Source organism: Peromyscus maniculatus, chromosome 10, assembly GCF_049852395.1.
Source record: "Peromyscus maniculatus bairdii isolate BWxNUB_F1_BW_parent chromosome 10, HU_Pman_BW_mat_3.1, whole genome shotgun sequence".
NCBI classification, from domain to species: Eukaryota; Metazoa; Chordata; class Mammalia; order Rodentia; family Cricetidae; genus Peromyscus; species Peromyscus maniculatus.
This window is the reverse complement of record NC_134861.1, coordinates 99,571,892-99,589,054: the sequence shown is the minus strand read 5'-3', so window position 1 is coordinate 99,589,054 and position 17,163 is coordinate 99,571,892. Positions and strand designations below refer to the sequence as shown.

General features: G+C 46.0%; 1 long non-coding RNA gene across 1 annotated transcript in view; it reads right to left on the bottom strand.

The window, feature by feature from the left end:
- Positions 1–791: 791 nt before the first annotated feature.
- The window catches only part of LOC143267681 (uncharacterized), a 29,243-nt gene continuing 12,871 nt past the window's right edge, over positions 792–17,163 (bottom strand). The window contains exon 2 of the long non-coding RNA XR_013043086.1: positions 792–1,745. This is a non-coding gene — a long non-coding RNA (uncharacterized LOC143267681). The remainder of the gene's footprint in view (positions 1,746–17,163) is intronic.

The window sequence follows — 17,163 nt, the reverse complement described above, 5'->3', positions numbered from 1 at the left end:
AAGGCAAAGGCTTTAACTCCTAACAGGGGAAATGCTTGTATTTCTCAACCCTTCCTAAAGTGACTATTAATTTTTCTTAAGATTATAACTCTTTGGGTAGTCTTGTACCTTACATAGTTGAATGCAATTTCAAATGTCCTGACCAAGCCAAGTTCCAATGGACCAGCCAGAGCAGCCCAATGGAGTGAATTGAGTTATCACATTACATCAGTAAGACTTGAGAGGCAGAGGTCTGTTGCTCACACCTGCATGTGGAAGGGCCTTGGACAAGTCACTTAATTCCTTTAATTTGGGTCCACGAGGATAAGAATTTCAACTGGTTGCAGCTCCAGCTACTAGAGCAAATATTTCAACAAAAAATTATGAGTGAGCTGCCCAAGAAACAGGAACAATGAGTATAAATTCCTAACGCTTAGCAAATGCTCAGTGTGTGGTGACCACTATTGAGAAATGAAGGAGAAATAGAAGCAGACAGCTAGCAATTCCAAATGCCCTGGCTGTTGGAGGCTGCACTTAGGTGAGGCCAGTGTGAGTCTGTGATGTGGGGATTACTGTTGACAGAGGGATGTTGCAAGGCAGGCTGAGTATGCAGGGTCACCAACAGCCCCTCTGAATATGAAGCACCCATGTGGTTCTTAACAGTGGTGGGCTATAATCAGCTGATCAAGGCAAAGACTTAGATTAAGTTTCATCTACCTAGTAAATATCACCCAAGCCAAAAGCCACACTTCAGGAGGACTGCAAAATGCATGTCCCTTGATGCTACTGCGTGTCTAGGCTGAAGTCGCTCGTCTATTTTCAAGGTGCGTCTTTATTGAAAGGATAGTATTTAAAGCCATCAGAATGGTAATTACTGTACGAAGGCTAATTGACCTAATTATTCCAATGTGGGCCCGTGGCTTATAATAGTACCTAAGTAATCCAAAAATAAAGGAAGAATGAAAAAAAGAAACTCCAAAAGGAATTTCTTTAAGTGATCATCCTTAATTTTAGTGTCTTGTTCATTTCTTGCACGTAGATACTACATTGCTGGATGTTACACTGCTGGAGGGCTGACATGGGGTAAAAAGAGATGGAGGCCAATTCTCTGAGGATACGAAGGCATATTCTGTTCAGCACCCAGGGAAGTCACCACATAAGCTACAACAACACTGCTCTTTCGATCGCATCACGGAAAGGAGGGTTCGTCGCGACGAGAGGTCCGATTCACTGCCGTGTTGTTCTGGTCCTCTTGGTAATGTGAGAAAGCGCTTGCTGATGCTTTTTATTTGACTGACCTCAGCTTCACTGAGTGACAACTTCTCCCATGAGAAGTCTTAACCGGCAGATATAAACTGGGGTTGATCACATTTGGGCCCTACTGTTCCCAATCAGCTGGCTGGAGTCCTTGTGTTCTGTGGAAGAGAAACTGGGTAGTCAAGAAGTTCCTCCATCTCTGCTCTCTGGCAGCTCCTGTAGCCCTCGGCGTGGGCAGCGGTCGTCAGGCAGGAGGGGTGACAGCAGGTGCCATCTCCGGCATTAGGGCTCTCACGCCGGCCTTACAGCAGGACCCTCGGCTCTAGTATTGCACTCTTGTGTGGGCCTAGTGGGAAGTCCTTAGTGCTTGGCAGCCACTGTGGTTTCAGCTTCTAGGCAGGTGCAGGCGTTGGAGGCAGCTGGTGTCATTGCTTCTGAGCCTGAGGTGTTGGAGACAACTATGACGGATGGGAGGAAAACATTAATCCTAGACAGAGCCTAAAACATTTCTAAAAAGAAAAGGGGAAGATATAAAAATGACAAAAGGTAGATTATTGAATCTATTATAAAAAGAAAAAAGAGAGAATATGAATATGATAAGATAAAAAGGTCAATTATTGAATCTACTTTTAAAAAGGAACTACTTGTTTTAAATAGGATAAATAATGAAATTTTTTGTCTGAGTTTATAAAATGTTACTGGACTGGACATTGTTAATATATATATATTAACAATGAGTTTTTGTCTGAATCTGTCAAATATTAATGGACTAGACATTGTTAATGTAATTCTTTATTGTATATATTGTATATACTTATTTGATATAGTTTTTCTTATATTAGTTATAAGCTTTTATAAATTTTAGACAAAAAATGGGAAATGTGGTGATAGTGTGTTCCCCAAAATATTGTGCACACTAATAAACTTATCTGGGGTCAGGGAACAGAACAGCAGAGGCCAGAAAATGGTGGCATGCACACCTTTAATTCTAGCATTCTGAAGGCAGAATGTTCATGAGTGGAACCTTCCATGTTGCATATGGAGCTGGACAGGGCTGAATATCATAAGCCTTCTAGCTCATGCTGTCATGACTCAGGTTCATAGACTGAAGTTGGATAGGTGGTCCCATCCTGTAGGTAGACTTTTCTGTCCCAGCAATCCTCTCCCCAATAACCACAAAGAGACTTAGTATTAATTATAAATGCTCGGCCAATAGCTCAGGCTTATTACTAACTAGCTCTTACAACTTAAATGAACTAATTTATATTCATCTAGATTTTGCCATATGGCATTACCTCTCTGTCACCTTGCATTTCCTGTTTTCTCTCTGTGTGTTGATGGCGACTCCTCTGACTCGGTCCTTCTTCTTCCCAGTGTCCTTAGTCTGGTTGTCCTGCCTAACCTTATCCTGTCCAGCTATTGGCCAGTCAGCTTCTTTATTAAGCCAATCACAGTGACATATATTTACTCAGTGTAAAGGAATATTCCACATTTCTCCCTTTTTGTCTATTTAAAAAGGAAGGTTTTAACTTTAACATATTAAAATGATGTACATCAAAACAATAAGAATTATAGTTACAATATCCAGTCCATTTGTATTTGGCAAAATTAAAGAAAATACTCTAATTTATCTTATCTTTGTGAATCTAAAGTTTTATATCTAATTTGCCTTTTATCATAACTAAGGAAAACTTTAACTATGACTATCTAGTCTTCATCTCCATCAAAGACCCCAGAAGGGTGAAATGTTACCTAATGACAGGAACAAGACTAATGTTTTAATGGATTAGGTCAGCAGGAGCTCACCATGCTGGAGTCACTAATATCACCTAAGGAACTTAAAAGGTACCGATTCCTGGCCCTGATGAAGACTGACTGAGCCAGGTGTGGTAATCCATGCTACAATCCAGCACCTGGGGGCTGGAGAGATGGCTCAGAGATTAAGAGCACGTACTGCCCCTGCATAGGACCCCAGTTCAGTTCCCACACTCAACTAAACTAAAACTCCCTCTAACTCCAGTTCCAGAGGATCCAATATCTCTGGCCTACATGGGCATTTGTATTCATGTGCCCATAGCCATATATAAGCACACATATGCAAATGATATAATATACACCAGCAATGGCAAACAAGAAACTCTCAAAACAAGGTGGAGAGTGAGGATTAGCACCAGAGGCTGTGTGTCCTATCGTCAGTGCTCACACACACACACACACACACACACACCCACACACACACACACACACACACACACACCAGAGGCTGTCTGTCCCCTGGCCAGTGCTCACATGCCATGACAAGTGCTCACTTGCACTCGCACACACCTAGGACCTGGACAAGCACATCACACACTAGTACACAGGTTAAAAATAGGAGGATGAGAACTGGAGAGATGGTTCAGTAGTTAGGAGCCCTGGCTGCTCTTCCAGAGGACTTGGATTCGGTTCCCAGCATCCACATTGTGGCTCACAACCATCTGTAACTCCAGTCCCAGGGTGTCTATTATGACCTCCACGAGTACCAAGCTCACACTTGATGTGAAAGACCCCCGCTCCATTATAAGGACATGGGGCGTTGGGCCGATGAAATGCCCCCCCCAGTCCCAATAACTTAGCCTAAGAAATGCCATTCTAAAGAAATCAGAAAAACAGGAGTTCACAGCTGTGGCTGGCTAGCCATCCGGCCTTGGGAGAGAGATAACTGTGGCCAGCCATCCGGCCTTGGGAGAGATAACTGTGGTCAGCTGCCTCGGGAGAAAGACAGTTGAGTCAAATCAGGATATTTTATGGCTGGCCCCCTGGCCTTGAGGAATAAGCAGCTGGGCTGGAAAAACACCCACTATACCCTGGGCAAGGCCAAGTCAGCCACACACATACGACCCCAAGTTCACCCTGGCCTTCTTTGAAACAACCAATAGGGACCCTGTAACTATGCTTCTCGCTTCTGTAACCGCGCCTCTGCCCCTGGGATCCCATAAAAAGTCCCCCTTGCCCTAGGAAGGGGCGCTAGTCCTCCAAGAGACTTTGCCCCAGGTACCTAGTCTAAATAAACCCTCTTGCTTTTGCATCTGATCTGTGGTTTCGGTGTGTTCCTTGGGTTTGGGGTCTCTCCTGAAGGAAGATCTCCCCTGGGGGTCTTTCAGATGAACATACATATACGCAGGCAAAATATCCATAATATATATGTAATTTTTTAAAAAAATAGGAGGCTGAGATATATTGTTAAATTTTTGATACTTGTCCTGGCTAGTTTTATGTCAACTAGACACAAATTAAAGTCATTTAAAAGGAGGGAACCTCAATTGAAAAATGCCTCCATGAGATCCAGTTGTAAAGCATTTCTTAATTAATGAGTGGTGGGGGAGGGCCCAGCTCATGATGGGTGGGGCCATCCTTGGCCTAGTGGTCCTGGGTTCTATAAGAAGGTGGACTGAGCAAGCCATGGGAGCAAGCCAGTAAGCAGCACCTCTCCCTGGCCTCTGCATCAGCTCCTGCTTCAAGGATCCTGCCCTGTTTGAGTTCCTGTCCTGGCTTCCTTCAATGATGGACTATGATGTGGAAGAATAAGCCACATAAACCCTTTCCTCCCCAACTTGCTTTCTGATTATGATGTTTCATGGCAGCAATAGAAACCCTAAGACAATACTTCTATTGTGAAAAGGCAGGACAGATACAATCTGATTTTCAAATTAAAGAAACCAAGATTGATAGACATAAGACAAGAGTACCCCGTACCACTCCCTGTCTATGGGGCCAGGCAGCCTTCTCTTCTAAGTTCCCTTGAGAGGGGTGTGTGTGTGTGCATGCATGTGTGCGTGTGCGTGTGTGCGTGTGTGTGTGTGTGTGTGTGTGTGTGTGTGTGTGTGTGCGCGTGTGTGTGTGTGTGTGTGTGTGTGTGTGCTGTTTTTCAGATGTTGCCTGGATGCTTTTGCAATAACTTCCTCTGATCGGTCAACACGGCATGGCTGTTTGTCTCCTTGCCAAGCTATGACAGCATAATGATAGTATTGTTAACTGGTGTTTTCAATGATGATGCACGTTTTTCAGACAGTACATCCACCTTTGCTGAGCTGGTTGCTCACACAGCAGAAATGAAGCTTCCAGAAATGGCCTCTACCTGGACCAGGACAATAGGTCATTATTACCAAAGCAGCAGCCCATGCTTTAAAAGTACAAGTGAAGACTCTGCATCCAATCATTGTGTTTCATGGGTATCTAAGGCTTGTTGTGCATCTAACACCCAAAGTCAATGACCTATTATATTGTTCCACTTCTAAGAAATGTGTCCTAAATGGTCTTATACAGTCAAGGAGATGTTTCCAGTGACCCCAGAGTAGAAGCGTGCGTGGTTTTAAGGAGGTAGAAAAAGAATAGAATTTGTGGTCCATGCACACCAAGTCCGCATAATCATTTCTTCTTTCTTTAGTTTTGTTAGGGAGTGGGAATGTGACTCGGTAGAGAGAGCTTGTTCCCTAGCATTGTCCCTGGGTTCCACGTCCTACACCACAGCAACAAAAGGACAGGAAAAGAGGAAATCTACTAGGTGACATCCCATGACATTTGCTTGGGCAATCAGGGTAAACAAATGGTCCCCGCAGAGGGCTGCTTCCATACAGCTCTCAGCTCCTGAAGGACAGGCAGACTTTTCTACCAGGCCAGTGGGGACCTTCTCAATGGACTCCCCTTACCACTGACTTGGACACCAGCTCTGCGGGCCATGGAGTCTGGATTAAGTCATCTCTTCTCCCCAGAAGACCAACCTACAGCCACCATGGGGAAGCACTTGCCATCCGTGGAGAGGCTTTTTTTTTTTCCTGAGGCGGGAAGGATCTTGTTTCTCGGCAACTGAGAACCATCCTGTTAGGGGTGGCCAGTATGCTTTCAAAACAAAAAGGAGCTTGTCACTGTAAAGGGCGACTGTGGGCCCCTGTTCCCCCACCCACGCACAAGCAAAACCTATTTATGAGGTTTTATTAAGTGCAAATAAGTCCCCGGGCTTCAGCTGGGACGCGGCAGCTGCTGAGGATGTGGTCATTTGCATATAAATGACATGATTTCAGCTCAGAGAAGAATATCAAAAATATCCGTGTCGACAATGGAATCTTGATAGATTCACACATATTAAGGTCAGATTTTGTAATTTTTAAGGCTGCCGCATGCTGACGACTGCATCCTCTCACACATGCAGTTCTGTTTGGGTTATATTAGTTTTATCTTCTATGAAATGGAGGATTTTTATTGTGAATTAATTAAACTACTTTTTCCTCCCTAAAGATGAGAACATTTGGGTCAATAAGCTAAATGCTCTACAAATGCAGACTGTGTGACTGTTACTGACTCCAGACCTGGTTCTCTTCCTGGCTAACAGAGGGTCTGTGTGCCCAGGTCTTCTCAGAGAGAAGACACAGATTTCCTCCATGTCAGTCTGTCCACGGCAAGGACGGCCTTCCTTTGAACAATCCAGGAAGTTTTGTTTTCACATCTTTGTGCATGTGTGCACCTGCTCCCGTGTGTGTGTGTGTGTGTGTGTGTGTGTGTGTGTGTGTGTGTATGGGATGCATGTGTGTGCAGAGGTGCGTGTGTACACACACACACACACACACACACACATACACGGGACCAAAGGACAACAGTGAGTGCCATTTCCTGTCAGCTTTCCATCATTTCTTTCTTTAAATTTTAAAGACAGGCTTCTCACTAGCCTGGAACTTAGCAAGTGAGCAGGCTTGGATGGTCACTCAGCCCCAGATCCCTGCTAACACCCCCCAAGCTGCGGTTATAAGTGAGAACTTCTCTCCTGGCTTTTTGTGTAATTAAAATATAACTAGGTCGTTTCCTCCATCCCCTTTCCTTCCTCCAATGTCTCCATTCCCCCCATGTCTGGTTCATACCTCCCCCAAACTCCATGGTTCTTCCTCCCTAGTTGTCATATATAAACATATATGCACACAGATAGATACAGCCTGCTGAGTCCATTCAGAGTTTCATGTACATGACTTCAGGGCTGATCACCTGGCACCAGATAACCAATTAAGGGACTCCTCTGTGGGGAAGACTATTCTATCCCCCCAAAATCAAGGCTGTTGCTGGTGCCCTTGGCTGCCTCCCAGAGGCTCAAGATAAGTCCGCATTGCTGAAGACACCATGCACTAGACCCAGGGCTCAAAGGATCGGAGCTGGATCTGACCTGAAAGCCTTCTCCCAGGGAACTCGCTTCCACAGAACCAGAAGGTGCTGTGAAAGCTAACAAGGGAGGGAAGCCCACACCCCATCTGTGGAGCCTGTGCACCCCCCAATGGTCAACACCGCAACATAACCTAACGGCACAGCGGTGACACCCAGAGCTCGGTGGCATCCAGCAGCTGTCTAATCAGACCTAAGCCTACTCCACAGGAGGGAATTATGCTGGTACTTTAAACCTAGCCAACTACCCAGGGCTAGGATCTTGGAGGAGAACCTACTACCACTACTTTATTATCTTAGCGTAATTCCTAACTGCGTTCATATGCTGACTTATCCCTATCCACATACCACACGTACCTACAGAGAAGTGTGCCTCCCAACCCTGACCAAAGAAACTCCTCTTTGCTATCAGAAAACCACAATAGGCCAAACTATGCAGAGCAACTGATCATGGGGTACCCAACCCCAACGGACAGACTGACAGCACAGCTCCTACGCCTAAGGCTCAGAGAGCATCTTGGAAGAGGCGCAGAGAGACTGTCAGAGCCAGGGGACCGGGAACTCTCCTGAGAGATTGTGTCTCCTAGAAATGACAGGGAAGCCTCACTTGTGACACCTCAACAGCATGGCGGCCTAAACAAGACCCGGATGGACCAATAGACATGCTAATGTGTGAGGGGGAAGACAAAGAACCCCGGGGAACTGAGGGAGGGTGAGAGCAGGAGAAGAACTCCCGGCTTTTTAAAATGCAAGTTGTCCCTGCAGGGGAGGAACTGAGGTCTTCAGGCTTATAAAGTGAGTCCTTTACCAACTGAGCTGTGTTCCCAATCCTCAGTTCCATATTACAAAGTTTTCTAATAGCTTGGCTCCAAGAGCAGCAGGGAAATAGTACAGCTTGGGAATTTCCACAGTTTCCTACAAGCCACTGTTTACTTACCCTGTACGCTGTAGCTCAAGGTGTATTAATGTGAGGCCACCTCTGAAACCCCCACACTACCCCCAAGTCCAAATCCTACACTGCTTAGGGAAAGTAGTTATCCTACCCCGAAAGATGCAAATCTCATCCTGCATCTGACAATGCACCGTCGGCAGAATAGAGATACTTTACCAACTTCTTTCTGTATGTGGGCCACCAGGAAGATGCAATAATACCCACACTGCCTCCATCCTGCCAGGCAGACCACAGCTCTCTGACAGAGAAAGATATCCTATAAATGATGGCTACTTCTGAAGACCGCCCCCCACCCAAACAATATAAGCTATTGCTTTTGCTCTTGATTACCTACCAGAGTTTGATGGTAAGACTCTTATGCTGAAGACACCATACACATTGATCACAGGACATGGAAAAATCATGGTGTTGGTCAGGAGGCTTCCTCCCTGCTTGCTAGCTTGCACAGTACTGGAAGGTGTTGAGCATGCTGCCTGGGCAGAAACTCATTATCTAGCTTTGAATCCTTTGAATTACAATAGTGACCAGCATGACAAGACATGTCCATGGATATAATAGTGGCATGATTGTTATGGGGCAACCAATCACTTTTCTGGAACTATTGGATTGAAGGCCCATTCCACAGGAAGAAACACATTCCTAGTGTGGAAAATCTTGCCAAGAACCCATGGTTGAGGAGTCCACAAGCCCCGGGAGTGAACCAATTCTATTATTTTGCTAACTGGACATAGTTTCAAACTGTTCTCTGAATTTACATCTCTCTACCCATAGACTAGCACAGCTCTCATAGAGAAGTTTCTTTGTGCAGAAACTCACAAATGGTCAAAATGCAGAAAAGTGACTGTAATGCCCAGCCACAAATGGGCCTTCTGTATCCCACCCTCTCCCCAGGGCTCAGAGACCGTCTCAGAAGAGGAATTGGGCCGATGGTAAGAGCCAGAGGTCAGGGAAGACTGGCGTGAACCAGTGTCTGGACATGACAGGACCACGGGACGGCTGCACTCATGAACTCAGCAGCCTTACAAGATCAAACCACTTGGTGCTCTATGACAGAGTGGGACAGAGGTCATGACCCCCACCCCTAACTGAACAGCTCTAGGCAGCTGATGGCTTCCCGAGAAGGAGAGTCCGTTTTCTTTAAGGCTTTGGCTTCTGCAGGTCAACCATGCCCCAGTGGAAGGTCCTACCTGTGAGTAAACAGGACTCTGAGACGAGTTATAGGGAGGAGTTGGGGTGAATATGATCAAAATATGTTGTATGGAATTCTTGAAGAATAAATAAAAATATTTTAAATCTAGACTAAAAATTAGTGATGGTTACTTAAGTGTTAAATTCAGCTTTTATCTTAGAAAATTGGTGTCTTGCCAGGCGGTGGTGGCGCACGACTTTAATCCCAGTACTCAGGAGGCAGAGCCAGGCAGATCTCTATGAGTTCAAGGTCAGCCTGGTCTACAGAGCAAGATTCAGGGCAGGCACCAAAACTACACAGAGAAACCCTGTCTTGAAAAAAGAGAAAGAAAGAAGAAAAGGAAGAAAATTGGTGTCTTGTAGTTCTTATAGTAACAGACTCTATTGATGTTGATAAAAGGTTTACTTATTCAATGATTTATTAAAGAATTCAGGTAACTAATTCCCAATATGTCTTTAAACCATGAGTGAAACTGATTTCACTGGGTAAACAAAGTCCTCGGCATGCACACACTTTTTAAAAGAATTAAAGGCCTGACAACGAGGAAAAGGGAAAACTCAGAAACTCAAATGTTTCCATTTTGAGAACTTCATCATGGCAGCTTGGAAAGATGAACTTGACCGCGTTGGCCGAGATACACAATACATTCTGTTGAAGTGATCTGTGGAGATACATGTGCTGATTTCAGTCTTTAAAAGACTGAAGGCTATAAATTTGAAAAGCTTATTCCTGTACTTGGCCAACTTTTATAGGTAGACAATGATTGCATTATCCAATGTTGGTAGTCCCAGAATAGGGAAAGGTGCCATAAGCCACCCAGGGGTGGACCTAGACGTTGTGAGTCTAAAGTACACACACACACACACACACACACACACACACACACACACACATATTACGATGTAACGTTTCTCAGGGCCGTTGCCCAACTCGGGAGCCCCCTCCCTGTCACCTGATTCCAGTGCAGTGACTGATCCTAATTAGGGCCACCCTCTGTACGTGCCTAGGGACACAGTTTGCTTTCCACACCACTGTGCTCTTGGGCCCTGTATTTTTGTGTCTCAGAAGTTGTGTTTCTGGATGCCATCTCTGAATGGCCAGCAGCACCTCTGCCAGCAGATATGTCCATTTAAATGTATCCCTAAAAGAATGGATTTCCAACTCAACTTTGCCATGGGTGAAGAGGAAAGATTTTTTTTTTTAAGAATGAGCAGGGTCAAGTGGTTCCTTACACCTGCTTGGTCATTGCTGATTTTCCAAGTAAGTGTGGGATTTGTGATATGCAAAGAGGGGCATCAGAAAGCAGGTATTTGCAGAGTCCATCAGGCAACACTGGTGAAAATTAAGTTTAAAAGGCTGGGACATGGCTCAGGGCTTCCCGCACAGGCCCGGGGACCTGTGTGAGCTCCAGCACCCAGGTGAAAAGCTGGGCACCGTAGCAAATGCTTGTCCTGTTAGGAACGAAAGCAGAGGCGGGAAGGTCCCTGGTGCGTGCTGGCCAGCTAGCCCAGCCCAGTGGCTGAGCCCAGGTCCTAAAGAGAGACCCTGCGAGAAAAAATAAACTGATGGCTCTTCGGGAACAGCACTCGAGGATGACTTCTGGCACATGCACACACAGTAAGTAATCAAGTTAAAAGTTAACTGAAACAAAACCTTCTCCTCCCTAGCTCCGTGGAACTGAAGCTGTAGACTCTCCCCGTGTGCGGCACCTCGATTCCACCAGCCCAGAACTAAACCCGGGAAATGCCCGCGATAAAAAGGTAAGAGTCTCCAGTGGACGCCCGTCTCTCTGGGGCGTGACTGATGGATCACAGCCAGTTTTCTAGCTGGTCAATAGCCATCGTCCCCTGGAAGAGCTTTGCTAAAAGCCATGTGTCCCAGAGCCACCAGAGATGGCAGGAGCCCTCCACTCATCCCGGAGAGAGGATGGAGCTGGCAGTTTAGATCACTGAGAAACACTTTGAGATAAGCTTGTCGTTCCATAGAAATTAATCCAGGCCTCTAGACAGCACATAGGCCTATTGGAAAGCTTCTTCAATTCAAGCAGTTAATAATATATCAAGTCTTGTAGCTTAAGGGATACAATTTTGAAAATTATTGTACTGAGGGAATCATAAATCCCACCAAGGGGAAGGTTGGAGTCCAGATATTTTATTTTCGATTTCCATCCAGGGTGCATTATGACACTCCGCATGAAAGTCAAATCGTCCATGTAAAATGGTTTTCAGGTGATGTGTTTACCCCTTGGGGTCCCGTACAGTAATGCATTCAGAGTTATATCTGACTTTCACAATCTATAAAGACTAGTTATCAATTTTTTGAAAGATTTGATAAGCAGGAACAAAAAAATAGCTTATGGATGCTGACATTTGTCTCGTTAATGGGGGCAGCATACGAAGGCTGGGCTCCTTCTGGATTTGGCTGTAAATACAGCGCTGACATACATTTTGGAAGGTTGCTGTTTTGTGCTGGTGGGAATGTATTTGTCTAACCTCGCACTGACGACAACAGACAGGAGAGTCGGTGAGGTGACTGTCAGCCATGTTTGGCTTTTTAAAACAGGGGTGCCCAGCCTGCCAGGATCTGTCAGATTCCAGGCCACTGCATATTAAAAATTGTGTCCCATCAACAGTCTGGCCTGGCCTAAGTTTTATTAGGAAGTAATTCTACTACTGTATTGGGGAGGGGGCCCTTTGCACAATGGAAATCAAGGGAAGAATGACTGTCTCTGTCCTCAGACGGGAATGGCTACCACTTTTGCCAATCAAATGCTCTTCTTCCCCCAGCTTTCGGTAAGAATTAATATTAGACGTAGGCGGGAGATTAAATACTAAGAAACCACATTTCTGGTCGCCACCCGCTGCACCTCTCTGCCTCCTGCAGCATGATGTTGGCTGTGTGCTGTTCCTGTGTGGCCAGAGAGAAGGCCTAGACTTTCAGACGGCTAACACCGGTGTGCTGGCCAAAGCCCATCACACTAGGCGAGCTTCACTTGCCTGACTTCCGTCCAACTGTCAAATGCGAAAGGCCTGTCTGGGAGGAAGCTGCTGGCCTGTGCCGAAGAGAGCTGCCTCAAAGCCTCGGGTCATCTGATGAAATGCAAGGAATGGCCCCATCGTTCACCTTCAGAATTTAACGCCAAACACCGCTGGAAACCTCACCGTGCAGCCAGGCATGATGGTGCACTCCTTCAGTCCCAGCACTGGGGAGGCAGAGGCAGGCAGATCTGTGAGTTCGGGGCCAGCCTGGTCTACAGAGTGAGTTCTAGAACAGCTGGGGCTGTTACACAGAGATACCCTGTCTCCAAAGAAACAAAAAAACAAAATCAGGTGGTGGTACCTTGTTTATCTAACCCATCAATAGACAGAGTACGCCCCGAAAGTGAGTCTTACACCTACACTGTATTTTTCTTTTAAACCCTGTACTGCAGCCACATTGCATTCCAGCCTTTCTGTCCTCCCCAGCTGTGGAACTGAGGGAGACTGACTTTCTTTGTGAGAATGTCTTCCTGTTGTCCTGGCTTACGGAGCTACCCTGAGTGGTGCCCGGATGTAGCTTTCTGGCTCCTCCTTCCCATTATCATTTCCTTTTCCCGCCCCCTACTGTGTACTGACCTACAAATCTCTCTCACTTCTTCATACTTGAGGGCGGCAGATGCTGACTGTGAGGCCTGTCCTGCGGATCCAAGCTGCTCCCCAGAGGCCACCGCCCACCACCTGGGTGACCTCAAACTCTCAGCACCTCCTTTATAGGTGCAGAAGTGCCCACTCTGGAGGCTCTCCTGGGATGACAACACTCCCAGGGGAGAGACTCCTGGGGCCGAGGCACCAGTATGTCAGCGGTCAGTGTCCATCTCCTACACGCAAGCCAATGATTTCCCAGATGACCCTGGGGCTGTGTGGCAGCTCCTCTGCCTGATCTCCAGGGTCCTGTTTCCTCGCCTGCATGCTCTTTGCCTAAGTCCTGGCACATGGTCATTGCAAGAGTGTCTGACCACAGAAGCAGCCAGTACCTCCTTCTAGGAACGGGAATAATGTTTTTTTTTTTGTTGTTGTTGTTGTTTTGTTTTGTTTTAATTTTTTAACTTTATTGTATGGTGTTCTGTCTGCTTGTGTGTCTGTATATCATATGTCTGTAGTTTCTACAGAGGCCAGAAGAGGGCATTAGATCCTCTGGAATTGGAGCTACAGATGCTGGGACTCAAACCCAGGTCCTCTGGAGGAGCAGTCAGTGCTCTTAACTGCTGAGCCCTCTTTCCAGCCCTAGGTTTTCCATGTAAAGGGTTTTTTTTCTTTCTCTTTTTCTTTTCTTTTCTTTTCTTTTCTTTTCTTTTCTTTTCTTTTCTTTTCTTTTCTTTTCTTTTCTTTTCTTTCTTTCTTTCTTTCTTTCTTTCTTTCTTTCTTTCTTTCTTTCTTTCTTTTTTTTTTTCCTGGAGCTGAGGACTGAACCCAGGGCCTTGCGTTTGCTGGAGAGCACTCTACCACTGAGCTAAATCCCCAACCCCAAAGATTTATTTATTTATTATGTATACAGCATGTATGGACGGCAGGTCAGAAGAGGGCACCAGACCTCATTACAGATGGTTGTGAGCCACCATGTGGTTGCTGGAAATTGAACTCCGGACCTCTGGAAGAGCAGTCAGTACTCTTAACCCCTGAGCCATCTCTCCAGCCCTCATGTAAAGGTTTTGATGTGTGGTGCAGTGGTGTAACCACCAACTTTAAGACAAACCCTGGAATACGGAACTAGCAGAGTGGGGCCTGGCTGTGGTCTCTACTCAATGCCAAGATGGCCCAGGTCTGTCCTGATTCACATCCAGTGGAAGGGAAGGGCCTGGGAAGTCAGAGGACACAGCCCGAGAGTTCCCTGAGCTGCTGGACTCCAGGGGGGCCTGGACACATGTAAACAGTAAAGGAAAACACAGCCTGAGCGAGGACACAGCTCAGGCCTAGGGTGTGTACTTGGCACGTGCGAATCCTCAGGTTCCATCCCCACTGTCCCTGGCACAAACCACACATGCATGCACACACACGTACACACAGGCATGCACACACAAATACACAGGCACAGACAAAGGTGTCAGGTGACTTCTGAACCCCCAAGTTATAATTATAGGGGCATATGTACCCCCAAGTAGATTATGAAATCAATAATTCTTATTAATTTTCCTTCATTCTTATCCAGATTTCTCTAATCTGAACAAAGTGTTCATTCAGTCATCAATAGCCCCAAGTGGGCCCAGCTGTGGCCAGATGTTGGAACCACACGACTATCATAAGGCTGATCTCCAACACTGGTTGCTCCACACGGCCTCTGCGTCTAACCTAAACCGTGTTCTTCCCTGGACTGGTGGCCCAGCTTTGCTCAGAGAGAAAGCTGACAGGGAATCACGTGTGTGGCAGTGCACGCACAGACGCAAACATGCAGTCTCTCTGTGTGCATGTGTGTGTGTGTCTCTGTCTGTCTGTCTATCTGTCTATCTGTCTCTGTGTCTCGCTCTCTCAGCAGCAGCCAGGATCCTGCCTCCAGACCCGAATGCCTGATGCCTGGGGCTGGGATTGCAAGGCACGCGGGTTGTTCTGTCTTCCCTTATAGTTTGAACGAGCCCAGCCACACCTGGTTAAGGTAATGTTGCTCTTCTCAGAGTCATTCTTAGAATATTTTTCTTTCTTGACTTAAAAGAGCTTCAAAACACACACAAAAGCATCAGCTTCCCACAAGCCTCCTGTGATAGTCTGTCTCAAGCCTTTCATTTTGTTTTGCGTTTTTGTTTTGTTTTGTTTTAATGTTATTTTGCTTGAGAATTTCATACAATGCATTTTGCTCACACCCCCCACACCCCCCACATTTTTTTTCAGTACTGGGGACTGTACCTACGGCCTTGACCCTATTAGGCAAGCGCTCTATTGTCCAGCTTCAGTCCAAGCCCTCTTTTTACTTTTTATTTTCAGACACCAGCTCACTAAATTTCCTAGGATAGCCTTGAACTCACTCTGTAGCCCAGGACGCTGTTGGACTTGCTATCCTCCTGTCTCCGTCTCCTGAGTAGGTGAAATTACAGGCCTAACTGTGCCCTTCGTTCTGGCTGGGACCAGAGAAGGCTTCGAGAAACACAGCCTGGTTGATTATTATAGGGTCCTTGCCAAAGTCACTGCCACAAACAACTTAGGTGTCCGTTCCCAGTCTTGTCCTTGCCATGCTGGGACTAGGGAAAGATGTCAGGACCCTGCAAATCAATTAAAACTCAAACAAAAGAGAGGCCCAGCACACACAGGTCACCTTATGGAAAAGAGACCCCCCAGGGGAAAATAAAATTTGGGAGGCTTATTGAACCCACTGAAGAGCTGATCCAGAATTTAAATTGATTCTGTAATTTATTGCATTTTAATTAGCAATCACAAGAGACCACGTATTGTTTACTCATCTTGTTAAGTGCTCTGGCTGGAAGCAAATACCAGGGGGTCCTAATAAGCATGAGTTATATTTACTGTGTTCTATTGTACAGTCTTGTTAGAATCATCACAAGAAGAGATTCATTTAGCACTCACCTGTTCTTGGCATGACATTTGTTGACCACTAGGGTGACATAAAATCAGAGCATAGCCTGTAAGCCAACCCTCACCCATCCCAAGCTCGTCCTGCATTAGGGCTTTCAATAGTATAATTTAATGGGAAGACACTTCTGGCTTGGGTTCGGCGAGTTCCCGTGTGCCATTGTCACCCAAAATACATCTAAGTCGCTGCTGTTGGTTATTTATTTCGGCAAAGAATGCGTTTATAAGTACCACTCCAGCCACATCGGTCTGCATTTTCCACTAAATGATTTCATTCCACAGTTAGTTTGGGAGGCTCACTGGATGTCCCTTCTTTTAATGAAATTTCCCCAGAGGCAGGGGAACGGCTTACAAACAGCTCTTGCCCTCATTGCTCAACCAGGAAGAGTACTGAACGCTGTAGAGGGGCCTCTCCGACTGTTTTCTCGGAGCACTGTGCATCTGTTCGGTGCTGAGAACACTAGAAAGCTACGTGTTATTCCAGGATCCCAGCGTCCACCCTCATCCTCCGTCATGGGCTGCACCCAGCAGGAATCGGAGCTTTGTGACTTAGAAGGCAGTCTCATAAAAAAGGCACAGGGGATGACGCCAAAGGCCGCTCTCAGAGGAGAGAAGACCCTGTCTCAGGGTCTCACGTCACTTGAACACACATACTGTTTTTTGATACTTTGCGTTCAAAATAGATTTCTTTCTCCAAAAGTAGCAGCAGTGGCTGACATCATTTCCTCACTTCTCTTTCTCTCTTTTAACCGAGTTGTCCCCCACCACAGGGCACCCATCTCCTGCTCCTGCCTTAATTAAAATGTGCTCGCTGTTAAAAAGCTCCTATTGTCCTATCCATTTAAATAGGATTCTTCTTAGATCTTTAACGAGACCACGGAGGGGTGATAAATCTGATAAGTGTCCTTATTAAGAGGAGATTATTCTCACAAGACTGTAGCACTCACCTAAGTAACTAAAACCCATTTGCAGCCAGCACTGGAGTACCCCTGCCCAAAGCAGAGTGGTCCAGTCACCCCCCCCCCCACCTCCTGCCCAAAGCAGAGTGG